General features: G+C 45.2%; 1 protein-coding gene across 4 annotated transcripts in view; it reads right to left on the bottom strand.

Moving 5' to 3' along the window:
- Positions 1–20,894, bottom strand: part of adcy2a (adenylate cyclase 2a) — an 840,666-nt gene that overhangs the window by 350,482 nt on the left and 469,290 nt on the right. The window lies entirely within an intron of this gene.

The raw sequence follows: 20,894 nt of genomic DNA, 5'->3' as shown, positions 1-20,894 counted from the left end.
AGGATGACTCGGCCACCAGACCGGCTCAACTTATAGACCCGTCACCCCCCCGCCGGACTTTATTTTTTTACGGGGTGGGGGGGAATGTGGTGAATTCATACTGTATTGTAATTCACACTGTATTGCATTGCATTGTATTATGTCCTTGTGGGCTCTGTATGTGAGCCATTGCGCCGCTCTGCCCATAGGAGGAGATGAGGAGCCTGTACAGGACTCCACCCTTGGCTCCGCTCATGGCTCCTCCCATGGCCCCTCCCACTACCGGAAGTATAAAGTGCTGCAACCGTAAGCCTGCTCTCAGTTCCTCTGGTCGCAGGCAGGCTCAGTTGTAAGACTATTAAAACCACAGTTTACTTCCAATCATGTCTCTAGTGAATTGATGGTCACATCAGTATGTCAGTAGATCCTCCGTAGTATTATGTTGAACTGGGATCTGCTGTGTATAGAAAATACATAAAATGTGTGCTCTCTTTCTGTAAAACACTTGTAATAATCTTCAGACGCACCTAACCATCTGCAAATTTTAATCCTCTCTCCCCCCTTTTTTAACTTTTGTTGAGTTTTGATTCGCGGCTCTGTCTTTAAATCCGGTCGCTCCATAAGATTGCTGCAGCAAGGCAGGCTACAGACTTGAAGGAAGAAATCAGCCTTTCTTTGAACAAAATATAGAAGGTCACGTTGATTCCTAGTCTTCTCTTCCACCTTTATAATGACCTTTTGCTTCACTTCATATCTCTGGTTAAGAGCGTGACAGGTAACTATTGTCAGTTATGAAGAATACAAATAAACCACAGTTCATTGGGTTACGTTATCGGAAGAGCTTGCGCCAATTTGAAACAAATAGAAAATAAGGATAAACTATCACATTTGTGTACTCAGAAAAGATGGCACGGAAGAAAATGACAGTTTATACAAGATCTATGTCGTATAATTTTTCAGTATTAAATCACAATTTGTGACTATTTGAGGAGATCAATGGGTATCAGTCTAAGATTGGAAAGGGGTTGAATGGTGTCACCATCAATAACAGTTACATAATAGGTTACATTTTGAAAAATAAAAATACAGAATAGCACAGCTACAACTGATGGCAGAAGTGTTATTAAAATGTAAGCACAGATATGGGCCAAGAGCATAAGGTTATTTTTGAGCAGAAAATTAGAATCCCAATGAGACGATTGTGAAATAAAATGAAAGAAAAGGCATTACAAAATATAATTAAAATCAAGTGCTTTAAATAACAAAAAGCTGACAAAGAAATGACAATTAGTACATCCTAGAGTGCATTTTACAGGCAGCGGACCGCACCTCCCCACCCCCAACCTGGAACGAAAGTTGGCTGGAAGGCAATATGACCAGAACAAGCCCCCCTCGCAGCCTTAACATGCTGGGGTCAGGCTCAATTAGTTGAACATGGGATCTGCACCCCTCAGTGTAAGGGAGTCCCACCCTCACCCTTGGGAGCTGCCAGTCAATCAGATTGCAGGTATCCTGGGGCAAAAAGGGAATATCCACGTCAGGGGAGAGCTGAAGGAAGTACCAAAAATAATGAAGGGAAAAATGATTTTGAACATGGAGTTGTAATGCCATGGTACCCTACTAGAAACCATGTTTGAAGCAGAATCATAATAATGGGTGCTTCTGGGAATGCAAGAAGGCGGTGAAGAAGATCATAGTTGCCCCATAAAATACAGTCCTGGGATTTTAGGATGGGGAGTGGTCCAAGACCCAAGGTTGGGGTGAAAGACGCCTGGGAAGCCAGGCTCTGGAGGGCAGATGGCGCAGATGGAAATGTGAGCGTGATGTCTTAGGCGGATGTCCCTACTGAGCACAGGGCACCTGCCCCACTGAACAAAATGCACCTCTCCCACTTCCTTCCCAGCCTTTTCATCTAGGCCTCAGCAAATGGCCTGTCCTATCCCACCCATCTGACTTTGGCAGCGTATTTTGGCATGGGCAGCCGGTCAATAGGCTTGCTAACAAGCCTAATTTATTCTTAACTATTTATTTGCATATGGCAGCGGGCCTCCGATTTTGGCTTCCACCCACCTCACATATTATGTGGGTCATCTCGGGGTGGGCGGAAAGGTGGTTGGCTGGCCACTTGACCTATTTTATATACCCTCCCACTGAAAACACGCCCGGTGGGAGTATATACAATCCTGCACCACGTAACCAGTGTAAAAACTGTAAGGTAAAACGATGAATGAAAAGCATGGCGATAGGAATAGGGAAGATGTTGGCTGTGCATGATTTTTAATTAAAGCGTAAAGTCAGGCAGTAGGTGATATTGTATTCCAAAGATCTTCAGTATGAGTGCATTGAAAACTACTGAACAAAGAGATCATCAAAGATGTAGCTCCATGAATTAGAATAGATGACAATGACCTTGGAAATTAATTCATCTTCACAGTACAGCGGCATGCTTTGAGTGCATCTCTAAGGTGTTTCTTTGTAGTTGTCTCTCATAATTCCGCTCTTCTGCTCTTATACAAATGATCACAAGCAGGCATCCTGGGGCAAAAATTGAATATCCACATCAGGGGAGAGCTGAAGGACGTACCAAAAAAATGAAGGGAGAAATGCTTTTGAACATGGAGTCATTATGCCATGGTGTGGTCTCCCAAAAACAATGTTTGAAGAAGAATCTGTAATAGCTTCAAAAATGGACAAGCTGATATATATTTGAAAAATAAAAATGAAACAAATGTTGACAAAGAGCAAGGGAATTTTCTAAATGGAATGAATGATTTTCTATTATCTTGCAAAATGTTATGATAGCATCTATATTATTTTGCAGCATGTAAGTCGATCAGTTGTATAAGGTACCCTCATTTTTTTCTGTGCCATAAATCGAGCTTTTGCATATATGCAGCATGCAAATCAATCAACCTTCTTCAGCCATGAAGTGCCATACTTGCAATAATAGTTGGCCTCAACTTTTCACCCCAGAAATGCCTGTTTTATATACCCTGTACCCCAAGTTGGCCGATGGGTCAAGTAGGTGATAGGGGCTGTGTGGTGCAGTAGATGTGTGGGAGTTTGGGGAACATCCAAACAAAAATAGGTATCAGAATGGGTCCTGGAAAGTCATCGATGTGGTTATAACGTTACCAGAAAGGCACTGCGTCAAAACATACTTCAGCAGGTCAAATCCATCCCTGAGTCCAGCAAAGATTTCAGACCAACAGTTAGTTGGGGTAGCCCACTTTAAGGAACAAAATACTCCATTGTTAACGACAGAAGACCAAGATCACTGAGACTACCCAGACACTATAATGCCCAAATTACTAGTTTCCAGCAATTCATCTTCAGACAGCTGCAAAAACATGAGTACTATTAAGTGACATTGGCAACATGGATGAAACACCATTATTTCAATATACCCAGCAGCCAAACTGTGGCGCGAAAAGGTAAACAGTTCCAGTGGAAATGACAGGACATGAGAAATTATTAGGGTGGCACAGTGGTTAACCTGGGACCCAGGTTCACTTCCTGCTTTTGGTGACTGTGGAGTTTTCATGATTCTCACCGTGGTTGCATGGGTTTCCTCCTGTTTACTCTCGCAGTCCAAAGATGTGCATGTTAGGAATAGGGATTGGCCGTGCTAAAAATTTCCCCTCAGTGTTCAAACATGTGCAGGTTAGGTGGAGCTACGTGGATTGGGCAGGGGAGTGGGCCTAGGTAGGGTGCTCTTTCAGAGGGTCAGTGCAGACTTGATGGGCACTGCAGGGATTCTATGAAGAAGAAAAGATCCGTGATGGTATTCTTAGCCGGCAGAACAATATTAAAGTCTATGGTAATTTTCAAATATAATACCATTCCAACATCAAGTTCCCTGACAACTGTACAATGGGTGGAGATGGGTTAAAGTTTTAGATCAATAATAAGCAGGATTCTCCCGTGTGTTTCTCGGCAGCACGAGGTGGCGTGCCAATTGCTGGCGGCGGGATTCTCTGCTCCTGCCATTGTCAATGGGAATTCCTATTGAAGCCACTCCATGCCATTGGAAAACCTGTGGAGGGGCTGTGCTGCTGGCAGGAACAGAGAATCCCACAGCCAACAAACGTTCAGAGAATTCGGCCAATGTGTGGAAAAGGCGTACCCATAATCTACGTAGAGAGTGCAGCTAATTAACTTATTAAGAGGTGCCTGTGAAGAAATAATATCCACATTGCAGTAAAACAAGGTAGTCTAACATCTGCATGTTAACCTTTGAATTTGTGCTTTAACAAGCCTTTAAAGGATCATGTTCAAAACTAATGGTGGTGCATGGTTGATGGAGAAGAAACCTGAGCACAGAGTTGAAATGCCCTTCTTGTACAATGCTATTAGTGCACCATATGTGATCAGATCATTCTAAAACAAATGCGGAATATGCAATCAATGGATGGAGAGGAAGATCATTTGTTCTGGAGAAATTATCCTGAAAGCAAAAACACCAAATCTGATTCTGAGTGGGATCCTAATAATGATGCTGTAGCCAAAGTGATTCGTTTGAATTAGCTGAACTCTTTGCACCAAATGGGTCACATTTCACAGACTTCAAAGGACAGAGAGTCTTTCGATCATGAGACAATTCTGTAGATGTGTTGATCAATCAGGAAGGTGGCAGCTATGGGGATTACATTCCAGAGGCAGTTTGGTATGGAAGAAGCTGCTCTTCACCTTGAACATCTTTTTTTTTCAATATTTTTTATTCTCCTCCTGTTTCACATTTTCTCCCAAATTTACACCCACCAACAATAAACAATAATCAGTAACAAATATGTCAACCCCCATATCCCCACATCAATAACAACCATCCCATCCTCCCAACAAACCCCAAATATTAGCCCGCATGTTCACACAAACAAATGACAAAAAGGAATTAGGGATCACTCATTGTCGTCATTAACACACACTCCCCCCAATCCTCCTACCCACACACCCCAACTAATGTTCGATGTTATCCAGTTCTTGAAAGTGCATAATGAATAATGCCCATGAATTGTAGAACCCTTCCATCCTTTCCCTCAGTTCAAACTTAACCTTCTCAAGAGTCAAAAATTCCAACAGGTCCCCCACCACGCCTGGGCATAGGGTGGAGAGGTTGCTCTCCAACCTATCAGGATCCGCCTACAGGTGATCAATAAGGCGAAGGCTACAACATCTGCCTCCACACCCATTTCCAACCCTGGCTGCTCTGACACCCCGAATATGGCCTCCCGGGGGCCTGGGTCCAGTTTCACGTGCACCACTTTAGAAATTATGCTAAAAACCTCCTTCCAGTAATCCTCTAGCTTTGGACAGGACCAAAACATATGAAAGTGATTAGCGGGCCCCCGCCCCCCGCAATGTTCACACACATCTTCTACTCCTTCAAAGACTCGGCTCATCCTTGCCCTCGTGAGGTGTGCTCTGTGTACCACCTTCAGCTGTATCAGCCCCAACCTCGCGCACGAGGTGGAGGCGTTCACTCTCCGGAAAACCTCACGCCAGAACCCCTCCTCCATAACCTTGAGCATCTTTATTGCTGTCGCTTTCTTGAAGATAGGATGATAAGGGTCACTAGTCTGTTCATCCCATTCTTCCCAAGGCTGAGTAAACAGATTTAAAATCAGTAAAGGAATTAAGGGTTTTGGTGAAAAGGCGGGAAAGTGGAGTTGAGGATTATTACATCACATCCAGCAGAGGCGGCAGAAGAGTGTTCAGGGAGAAGTCACTGTAACCAAAAAAAGGAGAGATTGAGAGAGGCTGCTAGAAAATTTGTTGTAGCCTAAATGGTACTGGGAACCTGACTACAACCACAAGGAAGAAAGCGAACCATAATACCACAGCCAGCACATAAGTAATTGGCTGGTGACTGGTACGTCGTTTTTAATTTTAATTTTAATTTTGTATTTTCTTTTCTGTTATTCTCTCTTGGCAATGTTGTAAAGTTAATTTAAGAGTTAATTCATGGCAGGAGATCCCAGACCCATGTCATGCTCCTCCTGTGTGATGTGGGAATTCAGGGACACTTCCGGTGTCCCTGATTTCTTCACATGCAGGAAGTAAGTCCAACTGTAGATTCTGTCAGACCGCTTGAGGCTATGGAGTTGCAGGTGGATTCACTTTGGAGCATTAACAATGCTGAGGAAATCATGGATAGCACGTTCAGTAAGTTGGTCACACCGCAGATAAAAATTACTGAGGAAGATAGGGAATGGATGACCACCATTAGGAAGGCAGTGCAGGGGTCCCCTGCGTTCATCTCCCTCCAAAATAGGAAGGCAGCAGCAATCAGGTTCATGGCACTGTGGGTGTCTCTGCTGCACAGGAGTGCATGAAAAAGAGTGGCAGAGCCATATGAAAATCACTTACTGTCACGAGTAGGCTTCAATGAAGTTACTGTGAAAAGCCCCTAGTCGCAACATTCCAGTGCCTGTCCAGGGAGGCTGGTACGGGAATCAAACCGTGCTGCTGGCCTGATTGGTCTGCTTTAAAAGCCAGCGATTTAGCCCAGTGAGCTAAACCAGCCCTGCTGCCGCAAACGAGACTCCAGGATGGTGTGTTGCCTCCCTGGTGCAAGGGTCAAGGATGTCTCAGAGTGGCTGAAGGGCATTCTGAAGGGGGAGGGTGAACAACCAGCTGTTGTGGTGCATATAAGCACCAACGATATAGGTACAAAATGGGATGAGGTCCTACAAGCTGAATTTAGGGAGTTAGGAGATAAATTATAAAACAGGACATCAAAAGGTAGTAATCTCAGGATTGCTACCAATGCCACATGCTAGTCAGATTAGGAATGGTAGGAACAATGAGATAAATACGTGGTTTGAGGGAAAGTGCAAGTGGGAGGGATTAAAATGCCTGGGACATTAGAACCGGTTCTGTGGAAGGTAGGACCAGTACAAACTCGACAGTCTGCATCGGGGCAGGACCGGAACCAATGTACTACGGGGAGTGTTTGCTAGTGCTGTTGGGGAGGGTTTAAACTAATGGTAGGGGGATGGGAACCGATGCAGGAAGTTAGAGGGAAGTAAAGTGGGGACAGAAACAAAAGGCAGTAAAGGGAAACGTGGAAGGCAGAGAAACCAAGGACAAAAATCAAAAAGGGCAACATTACATCATAATTCTAAAAGGGCAATAAATGTTTTTAAAAATCAAGCCTGAAGGCTCTGTGTCTCAATGCAAGGAGCATTTATAATAAGGTTGATGAATTAACTGTGCTGCCGATTATTAACTGATGTGATGTAATTGTGATCATGGAGACCTGGCTCCAGGGTGACCAAGGATTGGAACTCAACATCCAGGGGCATTCAATATTCAGGAAAGATAGAAGGAAAGGAAAGGATGTTGGGGTAGCGTTGCCGGTTTAAGAGGAGATTAACGCAATAGTAATGAAGGACATTAGCTTGGATGAAGCACAATCTGTACAGGTGGAGCTGCAGAACACCAAAGGGCAAAATATGTTAGTGGGAGTTGTCTACATACCACCAAACAGTAGTTGTGAGATTGGGAATGGCATCAAACAGGAAATTAGAGGTGCGTGCAGCAAGGGTACAGCAGTTATTATGGGTGACTTCAATCTGCATATTGATTGGGCTAATCAAACTTGTAGTAATGCTATGGAGGAGGATTTCCTGGAATGTTTAAGGGATGGTTTTCTCGACCAATATGTCGAGAAACCAACTAGAGAGCAGGCAATCCTAGACTCGGTATTGTGCAATGAGAGAGAATTAATTAGCAACGTTGTGGTGCGAGATCCTTTAGGGAAGAGTGACCATAATATTTTTTATTAAAAGTAGAATTCTTTATTAAAATGGAGAGTGATACAGTTAAGTCTCAGACAAGAGTCCTGAACCTAAAGGAAGCTAACGTTGATGGTATGATTTATGCATTGGCTAGGATAAGCTGGCAAATGATACTTGAGGGATTGATGGTGGATAGGCAATGGCAGACATTACAAGAACACATGGATGAACTTTAACAATTGTACATCCCTGTCTGGCAGAAGAGTAAGACAGGGAAGGTGGCTCAACCATGACTAACAAGGGAAATCCAAAAAAGTGTTAAAGCTAAAGAGGAGGCATATACATTGGCCAGAAAAAGCAACAAGTCTTAGGACTGGGAGAAATTTAAAATTCAGCAGAGGAAAACAATGGGTTTAATTCAGAAGGAGAAAATAGAATACAAGAATAAGCTTGCAGAAAACATAAAAATTGACTGCAAAAGCTTGTATAGATATGTGAAGAGAAATGTGAAGAGAAAAAGATGGGTGAAGACAAATGTTAGAATTCATGTTACAGTTAGAATTCATAACGGGCAAAAAAGAGATGGCAGACCAGTTGAACAAATACTTTGGATCTGTCTTCGCTAAGGAGGACACAAATAACCTTCTGGAAATACTAGGGGACAGAGGGTCCAGCATGAAGGAGGAACTGAAGGAAATCCTTATTGATCAGGAAAATTATATTGGGGACATTGATGGAATTAAAACCCGATACGTCCCCAGGGCCTGGTGCTCTGCATCCCAGAGTACTTAAGGAATTGGCCCTAGAAATAATGGATGCATTTGTGATAATTTTTCAGTATTCTATAGACTCTGCAAGAGTACCGATGGATTGGAGGGTAGCTAATGTAACCACAATTTTGGAAAAAGGAGAGAGAGAAAATGGGGAATTATAGACCGGTTACCCTGACATCGGTGGTGGGAAAAATGGTGCAGTCAATTATTAAGGATGAAATAACTGAGCATTTGGAAAGTGGGGACAGGATCAGTCCAAGTCAGTGTGGATTCACTAAAGGGAAATTATGCTTGACAAATCTGGAATTTTTGAGGATGTGACCAGTAGAATGGTCAAGGGTAAACCAGTGGATGTTGTGTATTTGGACTTTCAAATGCTTTTGATAAGGTTCCACACAAGAGATTAGTGAGCAAAATTAAAGCTCATGGTATTGGGGGTAATGAACATAGAATATACAGTGCAGAAGGAGGCCCATTGAGTCTGCACCGACCCACTTAAGCCCTCACTTCCACCCTATCCCCGTAACCCAATAACCCCACCTAACCTTTTTTTGGACACTAAGAGTAATTTAGCATGTCCAGTCCACCTAACCTGCACGTCTTTGGACTGTGGGAGGAAACCGGAGCACCCAGAGGAAACCCATGCAGACACGGGGAGAACGAGCAGACTTTGCAAAGACAGTGACCCAGCGGAGAATCGAACCTGGGACCTGAAGTGTTGGCTAGTGTAGACTTGAGAGATGAACAGACACTTCCAACACTGACGAAGGTTCAACTCAATTTTATTAACTACTTCTAACTAACTAACACACAATGACTATGGGTCTAAATGATGCTAACTTAAACTAGAGACCTAAGCCTTGTCCGAACCAGTTGATTCTCTCAGCACGTGGTGTGAGTCTGTGCTGGGCTGGATGAGTTCTTGTAACACTCAGAGGCAGCACCCAGAATGAACGGGAACCGTGGTGTCCTCTGCCTTTATAGTGTGTGTATTCTGACTGGTGATTGGCTGCCGTGTTTGTGCACGTTGATTGGTCCCTGTGTGTGTCCATCAGTGTGTGTCTGCACCATGATATGCTGGTGTATATTATGACAGGACCCTGGAGCTGTGAAGCCACAGTGCTAACCACTGTGCTACCGTGCGGCCCAAATGATTTGACGTAGATAGAGAACTGGTTGGCAGACAGGAAGCAGAGAGTGGGAATAAACGGGTCCTTTTCAGAGTGGCAGGCAGTGACTAGTGGGGTACTGCAGGGTTCAATGCTGGGAACCCTGCTGTTCACAATATGCATTCATGATTTGGATGAAGGAATTGCATACAATATCTCAAAATTTGTAGACGACACTAAGCTGGGTGGCAGTGTGCTGTGAGGTGGATGCAACGTGGTTGCATGGTGACTTGGACTGGCTGGCTGAGTTGGCAAATGTTTGGCAAATACAATACAACTTTGGTGGCAAAAACAGGAAGGCAGATTATTGTCTGAATGGTGGCAGTTCAGGAAAAAGGGAAGTGAATGAGACCTGGGTGTCATGGTGGAACAGTCGCTGAAGGTTGGCATGCAGGTACAGCAGGCAGGAAAGCTAATGGCATTCTGGCCTTCATAGCGAGAGGGTTTGAGTATAGGAGTAGGGATGTCTTGCTGCAGTTATACAGGGCCTTGGTGAGGCTACACCTTGAGTATTTTGTGCAGTTTTGGTCTACTAGTTTGAGAAAGGACATTCTTGCTATTGAGGGCGTCCAGCGAAGGTTCACTAGACTGATTCCGGGTGGCAAGACTGACATATAAAGATCAACTAGGCTTTTACTCACGAGAGTTTAGAAGAATGAGAGGGGATCTCATAGAAGCATATACAATCCTGATGGGACTGGACAGGCTAGATGCGGGAAGAATGTTCCTGATGTTGGAGACGTCGACAACTAGAGATCACAGCCTAAGAACAAGTGGTGAGTCATTCAGGATTGAGATGAGGAAGAACTTCTCTGAGAGTTGTGAAATTCTCTACCACAGAAACCTGTTGGGGCCAGTAGGTTGGGTATATTCAAGAGTGAGCTGGATGTGGCCATTGCAGCTAAAGGGATCAAGGGGTGTGGAGAGAAAGCTGGAGTGGGGTACTGAATTTGCATGATCAGCCGTGATCATATTGAATAATGGTGCAGACTCGAAGGGCCCAATGGTCTACTCCTGTGCCTATTTTCTATGTTTCTATAATCAGTCATGATCTCATTGAATGGTGGAGCGGACTTGATGGGCTGAATGGCATACTTCTGCTCCTACGTCTTGTGGTCTTAATCAACTCTTGATGTAACTTGCTACCTTACAACAGGAGGAGCAATGTCAACAAGCAGGTATAGATCATCCACTTTACTATATTTCAAGCAGTTAGCAATAGCTCTACAAAGCTGTATTGAGGACAGGATTCAACTTCTTGGCAAGGGATTCACAAACTGCGCAGACACATTTAGCTTCTGAGTATCACAGGAGAACGGCAGTGGTTTGTAATGTTCTTTGGACAATTCCCCACTTGGAGTTAGCCAGCTCCTTTCTGATATTGTTTCTGGCTCCTAACTTTCCTTTGAGGCATAAGCTTAGGGTGCGATCGAACATTGCTTCAAGATTTACTGGTTTAAAGTTGCTTGTCAGTGTTCTCCCACACCAACAGATGTTATGTTCTTGCTCTGTATCTCTGTTCCTAGGATGAAAATAACTGATCTGTATCTTTTCAGGGAGGACCGATGGTGGTTAGCTCAGCTATTGCATCACCAAAAGACTTCTCTACTTCTTGGTCCTGAGGTTCATCAGCATAGAGGAAACTTCTGGTACGTAGATGAATGGGCTGGTTGTTGGAATAAACATTGAACAACAAAGGTGAGAGAACACTACCCTGAGATAAGCAACTTTCTGTTTGTACTATATGCTTTGCTTGCCTTTTAGGTCAACAGAGAAATGCCTGTTGACCAACATGTTGCTTCTCAGCTCGGTCAATTTTGTATTTCTGGTTATAGGGAATAACGTCTGTGCAAAAGTCAAATGATTGACCATGTCACATGCAGCAAATAAATCCACAAAAACATCCCTCATTAATAATCCTGGGATGGATTCTCCGCCTCGCGTCACTGTTAGCAAGAATCAGTCGGGTGGAGAATCGTGTGAAATGGAAAAAAAACAATTTTGCGCCCTCTGTCAATTCCAACAGCATGCTTCAGTCCCCCCTGGCGGCGATATCAAAGTTTGTGTCCCATACCGGAGGGTCCATGCAAAATCATCATTTGCATGGATGTAAATATCATTAGCGACTTAGACACTTCATGCTCCACCCCTCTCAGGCGGAGATCTCGAGGGTGCGAATTGGTGCCAGTATTTACAAGAAGGGACTGGACGCTGTAGCTGCTGAGGAGGAGCAGGAGGCTAAAAATAACTCTGAAAAAGTGGCAAAGAATTGTTGGGCTTGCTGGGGAGTTGGCTGCCCAGGCCGGGGCAGTACCAGGGAATGACTTGGCACCAAGTCTATGGACTCGGGGTGTCCCCCTCATGATCGGGGTGGCCTGGCTCAGACCACCTTTGCTGCAGTATGTGTTTTGAATTCACTCCTTTGACGCCTTGCTGCTCACACTGCTGACTGCTCATTGTGTCCTGTGAATGCTCAGAAAGTCTCTAGTTATCTGGGAGCCCACCCAGGCTGCCCCTCTGGACAGCCTCATACCTCAGCAGTATCATCAAGGGAATTGGTGTGGCCTAGCTCAATCAGTGGCCAACTGGCTGTTGACACTCAGAAGCAGAGGAAGCAGTGTATTAGCGGAACTCACCCCTATGAAAGAACAGCTGCTGCCAATTTTGTTTCAGATTTCCAGTTTTCAACTCAGAAAATAATTAAGAATACAGTGCAATTGTGCTTTTTGTCACCTGTAGGCATAGTTCTACTCTCAAGTCCACTTTCCAAATTCACATGCGATAAATTTGCGCCTGAAATGCGTTCCCTGATAGGAAGGAAAATCGAGCATCGGAGGAAAGTTGGGATGAGCGCGGTCGTCGATCTAAACCCAATCCTCTGATCCCCCACTGGCTGCGTGAAGGAAGTCCACAATGCACGCTGGCGGGGTGATGTAAATAAATACAAATAGGTCTTGTTGACCCATTTGCATCTATTTAGCGGGCCCAGCGTTCTATGCTCCGACCTCCCATGATTCTCCAGTCCCCGCGGCTGGGAATCACATGGATGCAGATCACTTGTGGTCTCAGCAATCGGGAACCTGAAGTGGTGGACCTTTGGCCCACCACAAAGTCAAGTACGCCAGAGCCATGTTAATGGAGACCATCCAAGCCCACCCGAAGGCCACCCCCCCAAGAATGCACTGCTTGCTCACGTCTCCTCTGACAGACCTCTCCCCACAGAGACCCCTACAATTAGAGGACCCCCTCCAGGGACCCCTGTAATGGGGACACCTCATAGGGTCCCCTGAAATAGGGGGAAACCACCCAGGATCCCCTGTCATAGGGATACCCGTCAAGGTACTCCTGTAATAGTGGGGGGGAGGGCACAGGGACCCCTGTAATATGGTGATCCCTGTAATAGGGGTACCTACACAGGGACCCCTGTCATCGAGGGATGCCCAATGGACCACTGCAATAAGGGGACCCCCCACAGGGACATACTGTTTCCAAAAGCCAAATTATTACCTTGGATGAAATCTATTCCTCCAATAGGTAATTTAGGAATAATTCCCACTGTAACAATTTCATTTACAAAATTACTTATTTATTAACTTTACACAAAGAAACAGGTTCATCCTTCCATTAATACCTCTCACTAATATATTTTCCTTCATAAAATCTCCTGGAATACAATTTGTATCATCAGATACCATCAATGATTGATCTGCTCCTGCAACTTTCAAAATTTAAATTTGTTTACTTCATTCCTTAGATTAGCAAGGGAAAATTTCTCCTTTTGAAACAAAACATCCAGAACTTCCAATAGCCTGAATTTCTTCAATTGTACTCAAACAATTCTCCAAACTATTTTGTGGCCTATTCCTCTTTTTCATTGATTCTGAAGGAGCACATTTCACCTTCACCAGTGCTACAGTTTTAACAGCCATTTATTTTTCAGAGGCTTTCTTTTATACTACTGCAACACGTCTTCCATTTAATTTCCAATGTGTCCTCATAGATTATCATAGAATTTACAGTGCAGAAGGAGGCCATTCGGCCCATCGAGTCTGCACCGGCTCTTGGAAAGAGCACCCTACCCAAGGTCAACACCTCCACCCTATCCCCATAACCCAGTAACCCCACCCAACACTAAGGGCAATTTTGGACACTAAGGGCAATTTATCATGGCCAATCCACCTAACCTGCACATCTTTGGACTGTGGGAGGAAACCGTAGCACCCGGAGGAAACCCACGCACACACATAAGAACATAAGAACTAGGAGCAGGAGTAGGCCATCTGGCCCCTCGAGCCTGCTCCGCCATTCAATGAGATCATGGATGATCTTTTGTGGACTCAGCTCCATTTTCCGGCCCGAACACCATAACCCTTAATCCCTTTTTTCTTTAAAAAAAACTATCTATCTTTACCTTAAAAACATTTAATGAAGGAGCCTCAACTGCTTCACTGGGCAAGGAATTCTATAGATTCACAACCCTTTGGGTGAAGAAGTTCCTCCTAAACTCTGTCCTAAATCTACTTCCCCTTATTTTGAGGCTATGCCCCCTAGTTCTGCTTTCACCCGCCGGTGGAAACAACCTGCCCGCATCGATCCCATCTATTCCCTTCATAATTTTAAATGTTTCTATAAGATCCCCCCTCATCCTTCTAAATTCCAACGAGTACAGTCCCAGTCTACTCAACCTCTCCTCATAATCCAACCCCTTCAGCTCTGGGATTAACCTAGTGAATCTCCTCTGCACACCCTCCAGTGCCAGTACGTCCTTTCTCAAGTAAGGAGACCAAAACTGAACACAACACTCCAGGTGAGGTCTAACACCTTATACAATTGCAGCATAACCTCCCTAGTCTTAAACTCCATCCCTCTAGCAATGAAGGACAAAATTCCATTTGCCTTCTTAATCACCTGTTGCACCTGTAAACCAACTTTCTGTGACTCATACACTAGCACACCCAGGTCTATCTGCACAGCAGCATGCTTTAATATTTTATTGTTTAAATAATAATCCCGTTTGCTGTTATTCCTACCAAAATGGATAACCTCACATTTGTCAACATTGTATTCCATTTGCCAGACCCTAGCCCATTCACTTAACCTATCCAAATCCCTCTGCAGACTTCCAGTATCCTCTGCACTTTTTGCTTTACCATTCATCATAGTGTCATCTGCAAACTTGGACACATTGCCCTTGGTCCCCAACTCTAAATCATCTATGTAGATTGTGAACAATTGTGGGCCCAACACGGATCCCTGAGGGAAACCACTAGCTACTGATCGCCAACCAGAGAAGCACCCATTAATCCCCACTCTTTGCTTTCTATTAATTAACCAATCCTCTATCCATGCTACTACTTTACCCTTAATGCCATGCATCTTTATCTTATGCAGCAGCCTTTTGTGTGGCACCTTGTCAAAAGCTTTCTGGAAATCCAGATATACCACATCCATTGGCTCCCCATTATCTACTGCACTGGTAATGTCCTCAAAAAATTCCACTAAATTAGTTAGGCACGATCTGCCCTTTATGAACCCATGCTGCGTCTGCCCAATGGGACAATTTCTATCCAGATGCCTTGCTATTTCTTCCTTGATGATAGATTCCAGCATCTTCCCTACTACCAACGTTAAGCTCACTGGCCTATAATTTCCGGCTGTCTGCTTACCTCCTTTTTTAAACAGTGGCGTCCGTTTGCTAATTTCCAATCCATCGGGACCACCCCAGAATCTAGTGAATTTTGGTAAATCATCACTAGTGCATCTGCAATTTCCCTAGCCATCTCTTTTAGCACTCTGGGATGCATTCCATCAGGGCCAGGAGACTTGTCTACCTTTAGCCCCATTAGCTTGCCCATCACTACCTCCTTAGTGATAACAATCCTCTCAAGGTCATCACCTGTCATAACCTCATTTCTATCAGTCACTGGCATGTTACTTGTGTCTTCCACTGTGAAGACCGACCCAAAAAACCTGTTCAGTTCCTCAGCCATTTCCTCATCTCCCATTATTAAAACTCCCTTCTCATCCTCTAAAGGACCAATATTTACCTTAGCCACTTTTTTTTGCTTTATATATTTGTAAAAACTTTTGCTGCACACGGGGAGGATGTGCAGACTCCGCACAGTGACCCAAGCCGGAATCGAACCTGGGACCCTGGAGCTGTGAAGCCATTGTGCTATCCACAATGCTACCGTGCTGTCCCACTTTGTTATAATGGAAACACTTTGGCCTCAGAATGTCTCACCCTCAGAGGGTGGAAGTGACATTTGATCGAAGGTGAAATTTCCTGAACATTTCCAACTGTTAGTGTTGTTTTTTTTTTCCTTCCCACTCTATTCTTTTCATGTTTACAAGGATGATGGACAAAATGGTTTGGTTCCATGGACCAGTTAGTAATCATTAGCTAACTCTGCTACCTGTCCAGCAGTTTTAACTTTTTGTTCTTCAGTACGGCTTCTCGCGGCCGGGCTCCACATCCACATATAAGACCCCTGAGATTGTACTAAATACCGTCCTCCTCTCCAACTTCGGGCAGGACCAAAACATATCAATATGGTTCATGGGGCCCCTCCCACATCAGTCGCAGACATCCTCTACCCACTTGAACAGACGGCTCATCCTTGATTTTATGAGGTGCACCCTGTACACTACCTTCAGCTGTATCAGCCCCAACCACGCACACAACGTCAAAGCAATTGCCCTCTGCAGCACCTCACAACACAGTACCTCTTCCAGCGCCACCCCCAACTCTTCTTCCATTTCACCTTAATCCCCTCCATGGACACATCATACTTCTCCAGTATCCTTAATTCACTGAAATTATTCTGTTCTCCAAACCCCTCTGCTGACAGAACTGCCTCCAACGACGAGGAGGCCGGCGCTATCGGGAAGGTCCGTAAAATCTTCCATGCAAAGTCACGCACTTACGTATACCTAAACCCTTCCCCTCACGCCAACTCATACATCTCTCCCAGCTCCTCTAAACTCGCAAATCACCCCCTGGGAGCAAATCCTTAATTTCTTTTACTTCTCTCGGTCCATATCTGAAACCCCATATCCATCCTCCCCGGCTTGAACCATGATTCACCCTAATCAACATTACCCTGATCCAGCACCCAGCTTAAAGTGCTGTCTAAACTACCTTCAAATCTTCAATGTGGCCACCACCACCAGACTCACCAGGGGCAATTGCCAGTATCCACAACCCCGACCACCTACAAGAGCCCACCTCCCACTGAGACCCCCACCACCCTGCTTCAGCCCCGCTCCTTCTCCGCACTCGCCGCCCAATAGTAATACAGAAAGTTTGGGAAGCCCTCTGGGTGTGATTTAACACACAAAAATCAGAATCCTGTTTTGGACGGATATAGTGGGGTGTTTGTTGGTCTGCAATGCCACAAATGACCCCGCTATCCAACGGGACTCTGCCATTCATTTTGGCCTTGGTTGGCAATGCCCCATCGTGGCCACACTGATGAGCCCAGCTCAGCAGTGTAGGAAGATGACTCGCGGATCGGGGCGGCAATTTTTAAATGCCACCCCAATTTTTCAAACCTCCCTCTGCTCATCCACCACAGTCTCCATACCACACCCCCACCCATCGCCCCAATGTACCTCTTTAGGGTCCTTTAGCCCCCTCACACCACCTGTTAAAGGTGGGGCAACCCCAGATCTGAACCCTGGAATGGGCAACCTAGCATCAGGGAACCTTGGCACTGCCAGCCTGGCAGTGCCCCAGCCTGGCAGTGCCACCCAGGCACCTTGGAACTACCAAGGTGACACTGCCAGGTTGCCTGTGTGGCAGTGCCAAGGTGCCAGGCTGACAGTGCCAAGAGCAGAGGTGCCACAGGGAATGCCAGAGTGCCTCCCTGCCCAGAGCCCAACTATCCGGGGGTCTCTAATGGTCTGAAAGACCCGACCAGGTTCTTTTACGCCTGGTTCACATTTGTGGGCGAGTGCTAAATTGCGCCATGTCAAGGTCTCCCAGGCAAGGCAGTTAGTTTCCGGGCCTCGGGAATTTCTGGCATAGACATATTTAAATGAACATAATGGCTCACTGAAATATGTTAATCTGGACCATGCCCATGTGCCAATGGCAAATTCATCTGCCAAATTAATTAATACTTGATTACTTTTCTGTTAACCAGTTAGAGTTATATCTTCCATCTTTAGGAAAGTAAGAAGTCTTACAACACCAGGTTAAAGTCCAACATGTTTGTTTGGGCAACACGGTAGCATTGTGGATAGCACAATCGCTTCACAGCTCCAGGGTCCCAGGTTTGATTCCGGCTTGGGTCACTGTCTGTGTGGAGTCTGCACATCCTCCCCGTGTGTGCGCGGGTTTCCTCCGGGTGCTCCGGTTTCCTCCCACAGTCCAAAGATGTGCAAGTTAGGTGGATTGGACATGATAAATTGCCCTTAGTGTCCAAAATTGCCCTTAGTGTTGGGTGGGGTTACTGGGTTATGGGGATAGGGTGGAGGTGTTAACCTTGGGTAGGGTGCTCTTTCCAGGAGCCGGTGCAGACTTGATGGGTCGAATGGCCTCCTTCTGCACTGTAAATTCTAAATGTTTCAAACACTAGCTTTCGGAGCACAGCTCCTTCCTCAGATTCACCTGAGTGTTTGAAACAAACATGTTGGACTTTAACCTGGTGTTCTAAGACTTCTTACTGTGCTCACCCCAGTCCAATACTGGCATCCCCACATCATCTTTAGGAAAGTAAGCAATTTCTAATGCCATTTTAGATTTTAATCTATAAAATATACTTTACAGTACCTCCAATTCCTTTGTTCAGTACCTCAGCACCATACATAGTCCTTTTAAAATAAATCCCAGGGAAGGTTTTTACATTCAGCATCCAGTAACTTGCTTTCCAATTTCACTCCCTTTGACTGTGAGGAGCCTCTAGCTTCACAGCTGGAGGCTATTTCAAATGAGGAATTAGCCTCGTTAGTTGTGACAGCACTTCACACTCCCCATATCTCAAGTGCCTCCTCGAGGGCACACGTGAAATGATTTGTGGATAGAGTGTCAAGCAAACATTGATACCTGAACAATGTGCCTGAAATCTAGGAGCGTCAGGAACATAACTTAGGCAGTTGCCAACAATCAAACACCAAAGGCCAGGGCTTCAGCACGGACGATCTTTTTGCAACCAAAGGGTAAACGTGTGGATCAGGAGAGGCCACCTGAGCACGGCCTCCCTAATGTTCTTGGCAGCGGTCTGGTGCCTAGAGTTTAGGGGCTCCTGATGTGGCTGGGAGTGAGTGTGCAGGGCAAGGTTAGCCAACGCAGCTGGCTCGCTGGATGGCTCTCTGAGAGAAGGTGGGACACGTAAGGGTGGGGGAGGCCTGGGGGTATTTGAGGGTCCTGGGACGGAAGCTCTAACTGATTGTTGGTCTCTCTCATTCTCCAATTCCTTCCAGATCAAAAAATGTTTTCTGGTGCCGATCCCACAGAGGCTGCCCTCATGTTGCTGGTGGCAGTCAAGCCAGGCAGATGCTGGAGAAGGTAACAGCGATACCACAGGCTGGGGACGGAACCCCATGTCCAGCAGACTGCTGCACACCGTGAAGACCCAGCTTCCCATCAGGTTGAGGGGGGACACTGAATGGGAGGCCAGTGACTGCCCAAGCAGTCCAGGCGTTGTTGGTAATTCATTGAGATGACGGACAACAGAGTACTGTGTACTTTCTCGCGTGCATGGCACCCGATGGAGGAGACGGACACCCACACCCCACCATAGTCACCATAGTCGTCAACTTTTATGCCACCGGGTCATTCCAGGACTGTAGCAGGGCCCTCTGCGACATTTTACAATCTACAGCCCACAGGTGCATTCGGGAAGTGGCAGATGCTTTGTATGCCCGAGCGTCCAACGATATCACCTTCAAACTGGACCTGGCCCAACAAGAGGCCAGGGCCGCAGGATTCTCCGCCACCCCTGATTACCCCAGGTCAAGGGAGCAATTAATGGCATGCCCTAAATGGCTTTTACATCTCTAAGAGGTAGCCCTAAATGGCTGAACCTTTGTTTCAAGTGGGGGCATGCATGCTATAATTGGGACACCACCCTCTGGACCAGTTTGGAGGCAACCACAGCGGCTGCCCAGGTGGCTGTTTAAAAGGCCCACTTCGATGCTCTGGGACTTAATTCTAGTTGTATTAAAGATAGTTAGGCCTCTAGCCCTCACCGTTCACACACCGTCAACCCCAAACCCCTCCCCATGTCCCATCCATACTAAATCATGAACTCGCCCTTCCACATGCCCCCTCAACACTCCATGCCAGCCAATACTCCTCTACTCACCTCCGTGACTCTTCATATCACCATGCCAATTAACGGCAACCTATGATCTCCCAACCACCACCCTTTTTCCTTACAATGCTATGTCAGCTCACCCAGCATCCACCATGGACAGACCTCGGGAGTCATGCAGAGATGAGATAAAATTTTAAGTATCTAATACAGATTTCAATATATAAAAAATGCACTATCATTGATAAAAGCTCATAAACAGTTAAATCCATTCAAGTACTTAATCTCTTTTACAAGCATTTGTATTTATAGCTTCTTATTAAAGACAGATAATCCCTTATTAATCTCTTGGAGCTGTCAACCAAACTGGGAACACACATGCCCCCTCCCACCCCCACACTGTGGTAATGATAGATGGTAGAAGTAGTCAAGCAATAAGAATGTTATAGCCATTGGACTCAGAATTATGTCAACAGTTATTGAAATTGAAAATCACCAGTTTTCTTTCAACTCTTGACACTCAGCAGGCTATATTTTAAACTTAAAGAGGAGTGATTTATATAACTTGACCACCTGACAGTTCCACAGAAATCCACGTCCACGTGTATTCTTCAAAATATTAAACCACACTGTGGGAAACAAATCTCACTCCTTAGAAAATGGGATTGGTTTGAACTCAGCACTGAGTTAAAATGGCTTTGCTGGGTTTGGTTTTCCCTTATGTGTGAATCACAACCCACCCATCTTCATTGGAGCACATAAATTTCCATACAGTGGATTGTAACAGCCGGTTATTCAGGTATCTTTTAAAATTATAGAAGTCTATTCACTAGCTGCAACTTGTGCATGTCACTGACAGACACAAGGAATTCTTGTTGACCAACTAAATCAATTTCAACTGGCCATCTGGCACTTCCAGGGATTGGTAACAGTGTTCTCATTTTATCAGATTTACAGCTCAAATTAACAGAATTA

This window comes from Scyliorhinus canicula, chromosome 5, assembly GCF_902713615.1.
Source record: "Scyliorhinus canicula chromosome 5, sScyCan1.1, whole genome shotgun sequence".
NCBI classification, from domain to species: Eukaryota; Metazoa; Chordata; class Chondrichthyes; order Carcharhiniformes; family Scyliorhinidae; genus Scyliorhinus; species Scyliorhinus canicula.
This window is presented reverse-complemented; position numbering and strand designations above follow the sequence as displayed.